Source organism: Engraulis encrasicolus, chromosome 4 (assembly GCF_034702125.1).
Source record: "Engraulis encrasicolus isolate BLACKSEA-1 chromosome 4, IST_EnEncr_1.0, whole genome shotgun sequence".
Classification (NCBI taxonomy): domain Eukaryota; kingdom Metazoa; phylum Chordata; class Actinopteri; order Clupeiformes; family Engraulidae; genus Engraulis; species Engraulis encrasicolus.
Genome location: NC_085860.1, coordinates 42,702,867 through 42,710,366, shown reverse-complemented (window position 1 = coordinate 42,710,366; position 7,500 = coordinate 42,702,867). Strand labels below are relative to the sequence as shown.

Here is a 7,500-nt window from a genome sequence, read left to right as displayed (position 1 = left end):
CCACATACTACAAAGTGACAGAGCAGCACAGTGGCTGGCTCACCTGTCAGAACACCTAGAACTACTGTGCCTGTCACTGGGACGCACGAGCGGCATAATTGACCTGCTGCTTTTGTCTGACAAACCTTCGACTGAAACATTTAAGTCCCCTTTATGTAAGTTAATGTAAAAAGAAGAAAAAAGATGACACACTGAGAGCGCAGGCCAGGCAACAACTTCAGCGACGGCACATGTCCATATTAGTAAACTAACTGTTAAAATCCAGTCTACAATTTACAGTCTACACATTGAACCAACTTCATGTGAAGAATCATCGCAACAACACACAGGGCGTTTGTAATTTAACGAGAATCTGACAGATTAATTGGCTTGCATGCATACCAACATATTAAAAGTGAGAGGAATGTAATATCTCTAAACAACGCAGTAACTCCAATGTGCCCGAATGACTTGAGAAAGTTAACCTGCTCACAAAATGACCAATTTGTTGACGAATAAACGCTTACCAGACATAGGCTTACGCATAATCTAATGTCTTTCAAAATATAGGGTAAAATGTGTCTGTCTGAAATCCTTTAAACATTAACAAGCCTCTACTGTAACCTCGGCGTAGTAAAGGTCTTTAACCCCGTCAATATTTTCAAGTGCTTCTTGTGGCTTGTAAATAGCATTAACACTACCGGGAAATACCCAAACCTGCATTGGGCATGTCCATATACGTGTTTTCGATGTAATATTAGACTTATGTTGAGAAATAAACACGACAGTGAACTTGTATTTCCTTCAATGTAGGTTACCCTACAAGTGAGCAGAAAAACAAATCCACATCCACGCAGCGCTAAAGAAGAGCAAGTTCAGGTAACCATACGCAACCAAGAACCATACGCATAGGTCGAAAATTTTGGTTAAGTTGTTGGAAAAGTTTTCAAGATATTACTGGACACACATAAAGCCTGAGCGCTGTAGGAAGCCCATCTGACAACTTCCCAGCTATCGTAACATGTAGTTGCCTGAAGCCTTGATTTGCCCTGTCCCCTCTCTACGTCTCCCTCTTGCGCTTTCTCCCTTCCACTAAGTCGAGCTCCTCCGTGTAAATATTGTTGCTATTTTTTGCCACTCACCTTTTCTCCTCAGTCCCTCGCTGAATATAGATACTCTGTATCAGTGACTCCAGCGGCTACGATGTGACATAAATGTATTTTCAGTCACATTGACACACGGGCTTCTATTTTAGGGGGCTGACAAACTCAGAAGAAGCAGTCTCTTGTCAATGCGAAGCTCCTCCCCTATCTGACGAACGCCAGGCGAAAGCAAACCTCCTCCTACTCCGGTCTCATCACTATTACAAAGAAATATCTAAACTTATATAGACAAATCTATGCTTTTTTATTATTACGAGTTAACATAAGCTAAGGTGTAATGTTATCCTGCGCTAAAGAGCAAAGCGCGAGCTATTGAATATGATGCTGTTGATATTGAAAGGAAGCTCAGGAAAGTGTTTTCATTCTGTTAAAATGACGTGAGTCATCATGGATGGGAAAGGAGGCAGGTCAGACCATAAGCAAGAAAGTATATTTCATGTGTCATGCCGGTTGCAACCAAAACACAAGGGCAAGTAACAGTTTGGATACATGCGATAGCGCAAGTTATGACAGGCGCATAAAGGCATATCTACTCAAATCATGTTATGCATCAGTGCATCTTCAATCTCCTATTATTTTACATTAAACAAGGTTGCTAACTGCGCTCCCTTAGATACGATTGACGTCATTCCTGTAAGACAAACAGCAACAATAGGACCGGGCTTTTTGAAATGACATATTTCTAAACCAATTGAAACTCAAAGCGGTTTTTCCGTAGCCAATTGCAGAAATGATTTGCTCTACGCACACGTCGCATGTGGCGGTGTCACGTGTAGTTGCAGGATCTAAGGAAGAGGTGGGGTACAGTACTAGAATTGTTGTTGCCGGGATTTAAAGAGACAGCTGCTATAACAGGACAACTATTTGATAATGCACGCGCTTATAATATGTTTATGCGTAGGGTATTAGCCTATTGTATAGGCCTACCCAAATTACAGTGTCCAAAGTAACAACTTTATCACTAATACAAACATTTTAGACATCAAAAATGAGAAAGAAAAAAAACACATTCTCCTTTTCATAGTAGGCCTACATCAATTCATTGTTTATCATCGGACATAAAAACTTAAAATATACATGTCATTTGCCCATGTACCATGGTTATGGTAAATTAAAATGTAAATCTTTCTGTGAACTATGCATTCAAGTTCAAGTTCATGTTACTTGTCAAATGCATACAAATGCATAATCATTAGAAATTCAGCCTGGCCTCAACATGTGGTTACATTTTGCCATTAAATTATAACATATATAGGCTGGCTATATGTATATATATAGGTAGGCTATGTATAATTCTTAAAAGATGAATAATTTATTTGTTTTTTGCACTTGTAATAAATTAAGTCATGTATCATAAAATGTAGAAGTTAAAAACACGCTTCTTCAAATGTGCTCCTCAATTTCCTTCCAACACAGGTGACTTAGCAGAGTGACTAGTCGACAGTTACTGTACACTATAGTGCCTGCCTTATGATGGCAGGCTTTCATATTGGGTTTTTGTGGGGTTTGTTTAGTTGCACATTTGTTTTACCTCAATAGATACTATGGAATAACTGGTATAACAACTATGTAATATAATGTAGTAGGTACAGGTGTTACAGGTGTACAGGTGTACTTACACCAATAATTTACTTCTGCTTTGACCTTTGACACTTCTGCCTAGGTAGGCTATGGGTAGGAAGGTATAGCTACTGTATTCAATGGGAGGGATTACTGTATGTGCTTGGCCTGTGTGTGTGTGTGTGTGTGTGTGTGTGTGTGTGTGTGTGTGTGTGTGTGTGTGTGTGTGTGTGTGTGTGTGTGCGTGCGTGTGCGTGCGTGCGTGCATGTTTGTGTGTGCTCTTTTTCTTACTTGTTATATGCAGGCTACAATTAATTTCTGAAACTTGCAGATTCCTATTTTCCATCTACAGTATATGGTACTACGGTAGGGTATTGACAGATCAATAGTAAAAAATATGCATGTTTAGCCCATTAACACCCAGCGTTATACATTTGCTGTTACCAGAATGGCAAGTCATCGTGCATTACTAAAGTGCCTGTGACTGTTAGGGCATAGTAGTGTAGTAGCCTACTAAACTAGTTCACTTTTCAATGACTATTACAGCGTTCCACTGGTGAGAAAGTGTCCATTATGGGGCTACATGTGTATGTATATTTACATTTACATTTTGAGGCAGATAGCAACTGTGAGCAAGTGTACCCAGGTGAAAAAGTGGTTCAATTTAGTACAATAAAAGCATGACTGAAGTGTATTTAGCATGTTAAAAGTGCACTCGTGCTTTTTGTGCTAAGAAAAAGTATGTTTACAATATGCTTATTTAAAGTGTACTTAAAATTAGATGTAATTAAGTTGCTCTCAAAGAAAGTACACTTAGCGAACCATACTTCAAGTGGACTTCGAATATGTTTGGCTAAAGTGTATTTAAAATAATATACTAATAGTGTTCTAATAGTGAACTTACTTAAAGTGTATTTTTTAATAACATATTGCAATTGTACTTTTTTAAAGTGCAATATGATTACACTTCACCCAAATGTTTTTTTGTGTGATTTTCTATAGTGCGCTTTAAAGTAAATCGCTTTAACATATTGGAAGTACATTTTTCTAAGTGCACCATGATTGTACTTCACCCAAATATCTTCAAAGTGTGCTTACACAAAGTGCATTTACCCATCATGCACCATCATACATGTCCCATCATGCAATGCACTTCTTGGAGCTAAATTTCTCAAACAGAAAGCCATTTATCCTGAAGGAATATTTTTGGTTTGCATGAAAATATTACTCATTGTTATATTCTGTGTTTATTGTAGGAGTTTTAACATTTTAAAGTGGTACACAAAAAATGACAATTTTTCCCACCGTCATTATGATGGCCACGTATATGTTCTGGTATATATAGGCTCACACTTCCCATGATATCATGGTGGGAGGTAAGTTGGAACTAGTTGTTCAAACAAAGAATAGGGGAATCACCATTAGTGATCGATTCTAGTAATCAACTGCAGGAAGTTGGAACAGGATTGAAATAAAGTGGTATGTGAATCTGAAATCTCTGTAACAATGCAATGATTGTAAATGTCAGTCGTGCTAGGTCTGCATACTGTATCACTACTGTGACATGTGGCTGTGCATGGAATGTAGAATTACATTTATATTATTTCATGTACTTGGGAGTGTACTGTAAATATACTTCAAGCATACCTGTTATATATTTACAATACTTAATATGACATACTTTTTACAGACTTAAAATGTTCCAATGTAGTCCAAAGAAGCATGAAGTTAATATACTTTTATTGAACTTCTAGTAACAATAAAATGTTATAGAAGTGTACTCAAGCACACTCTTAATGCCATACGAATGCATGAAAAGCGTGTTTGGAGCATACTTTCAAAAGTATGCTTGTAGTGCACTTAAAGTTGTCCAAAAGCGGTGCCAATTTAGCATCCTCAGTGTGCTGCAAGTGTGCTGAAGTACTGCTTTAGTAGTGCTTCAGCGCACTAATAGTGCAATGAAGCGCACTTTAAATCGCCGAAAATAGTACACTTTGTACTAAGTACGGTCAAAAAAAGTACACTTTAAGTATATGGATTTTTCACCTGGTTAAGTAAGCCTGACATGTTGTTCAAAGTGTGTACTGCTGTACCTCACACACACTGAGAATCAAGAGGGGCTCGAAACGTCTTTATAACGTTCTGGTAACGTCCAGGTAATACCTACAAGCAGGGCCTCTGACAGCTTTGGCCGGGCCAAGGACAAAATCATCTGAAAGGGGCCCCTCTACCCAAGACATAACGTGGAGCCAATTATGGGCCCCCTCTCTCCCTGGGAAATGACCCCTTTGTCCCCCTGCTTCCAACCCCCTCTGTCCTACAGGTGATCATGATGAGAGCTATGAAGACATTAACATTGCACCCCTCACATTAAGACCTTTAAAGACATCCAAGCCAACAGCACAAGGCTAGACTGACATTTCTCCTCCATAAACATATGCGGTATATAGCAGAGATGGGACCAAGTCTCACATGTGCAAGTCTCAAGCAAATCCCAAGTATTCTTTTTTTCTTGGGCAAGTCAAGTCAATTCACCGCCCATGTCAAGTCAAGTAAATACAAGTCACCATACAGTATGTGAAGTTTAGTCGAAGTCAAGTAAGCTTATGTAATTTTACGTCTGGTTCTCCAATATGTCTGCAAAGGGTCTACAGTAGGCTATGTAGTGAGGGCACAGGGTTGTGAGCCAGACATGACAACACTAATTCTCAGCCTGAACTTCTATGTGGTTATCAAATAAGTCATAACAGATGTTCTGCACAAATTAGTTAATGTCTGTATTATATTTTAGAGTAAAGTACCCAAAACATTCAGACTTCATTGTTACACTCAGATCAACAACTCTAAGAGGCCACATATGAATTCATATTACACACACTAATTTCAGTGTCTGACATACGACTAAGTTATTCTGTAGTTAATACTAGGCTTACACTTTCCCATACATTTCACCATGTGATGAAAGTTTGTGGTGATAACAATTCTGTGGTTATCTATGTAGATGGCAAGTATGACGAAACCCATTGTAAACCAAGTTGAAAGTTGAGACGGTGACACATTTTGACTTAAGTCCCCTACCCCTATCCCTGTCCCTGGCCAAGCCTCATCTCCAGACGAGGGAGCGGGGTGCAGCTAAAGACCAGCCATTGTAGACAAGAGCTCAGGGTGCTTCTTTAAACACTAGTCATTGTTGGAGGAGAGGAGAGGAGAGGAGAGGAGCAGACAGCCGCGTCTGAGCTATGGCCTGAACCCTATCAACACGCTATCAACATCTCCGACTGTAATCCCCGACTGCGGCCGCAGATAAGTGCCCAGAGCCCTCATTATGGGTCCTCTCTGTGGTGGCATTCGCAGGATTTTTGTGGGTTTGCGTCTCGCTGTCCGTATTTCTGTGCGGATCCGTGCAGAGCCTGAGCCGTATTTAAAAATAGTGCCACCCGAACGAGAGGCAAGGGAGAGGGAGAGGGAGAGGGAGAGGGCGAAGGCGAGACACACACAGCCGTTCGCACGGCAGACACAGACTGCCACTCGACCCCCCCTTGTGAAACACACCAAAAACTCCCGGCCACATGCGGTCGCAAAATAACAGATCTGGCTAGCCTAAACTATGCTTTTAAAATGTCAAATTGGCTGTTGTGTATGAGTACCCTGTTGTTTTAAGCATACATTATGTTTATTTTTATTTTTTAAATTGATGTTGGTGATTTTACCTCACTCCCATAGGATGTTATATCACAACGTTACAAATCTACAAGTCCAGTGTAGACAATGCACATCACTTACACAATTAACATTAAGACAAATTTAATCAAGAACACAAAGAAAAAAACACACAGGTCATGTGTACAGCGTACGCGTATTCGTACAGTATTCATTCATCAAAGGTGCGTCAGTGCCCGCAGTAATCAATACATGTCAAACCTCAGGTAAACTCCCTCTCTTAGCCACGCCCCTTAGTTCCCACGATGCGGAGGGTCTCTCACCTGTTCGTCTCGCCTCCGAAAAGCCTTCACAGAACCTGCTGTAAGGCCGGACAACTCCTCAGGTGTGCCGATATTTCTTTGGCGGGAAAAAACAACCTTCTTTCCTTTCTTTCTTTCTCTTTTCCCCTCTATCTGTCTTTCTCTTTCTCTCTCCACGTCTTTCTTTCCTTACTTTTCTTTCTCTCTCTCTCTCGCTGCCCTCTTCACTGCTCCACTGTTTCAAAGCCAGACCAGCTGGCTTCGTATGCTTCCTCGGTGGCCGCTCGAGGCCTGTCTTCGCACCCGCTGCCTCCTCTCGTGCCTGATTCTTTCTGCCCGCGCCGCGCTGGGTCACACCACTTTCAGGGCTGCCATCACAGATGGACATGGCCATGCCGGGCGTGTGTGTGTGTGTGTGTGTGTAGTTGTGTGTGTCTGTGTGTGTGTCTGTGTGTGTGTGTGTGTGTGTGTGTGTGGTTGTGTGTGCGTGTGTGACAGGGCTTGGCTCAGAGGACGGCTGCCACACCAGCCGTAGCTGTCAATCACTCATGCATGCCGAGGGGTGCAAGGGGTGTAACGGGGGTGCAGCGTGCTTTTTTGTAACATGTTGCAATTATTAATACAAGTGCGAAAATGTGCCAAACTAAAAGCAGAAGTCAGATGACTTGTTGTCATCCGGGAGAGAAATTGGGATGCACTGGAAAACACTCAGCTTTACAGCACATGACTGATCAAGGAGGCGCGCTGTGAAGCTGTCGAAAATACACTGGCAAAGACCCAGACCCTTGCTATTGCAAAAGCCTTGATTTGCAGCGCGGGACACTCTGTGCTTCAA

General features: G+C 41.2%; 1 protein-coding gene across 8 annotated transcripts in view; it reads right to left on the bottom strand.

Annotated features, from left to right (window-relative positions):
• The window catches only part of mef2aa (myocyte enhancer factor 2aa), a 184,772-nt gene extending 177,768 nt beyond the window's left edge, over positions 1-7,004 (bottom strand). For 7 of the 8 annotated variants that reach the window (XR_010034640.1, XM_063197480.1, XM_063197476.1 and 4 more), the window contains exon 1: positions 6,687-7,004. The gene's annotated coding sequence lies outside the window, so the exon portion shown is untranslated. Of the gene's footprint in view, positions 1-1,121; positions 1,300-6,686 lie in introns of those variants that run through there. The other variant, XM_063197475.1, reaches the window with a different exon arrangement.
• Positions 7,005-7,500: the final 496 nt, after the last annotated feature.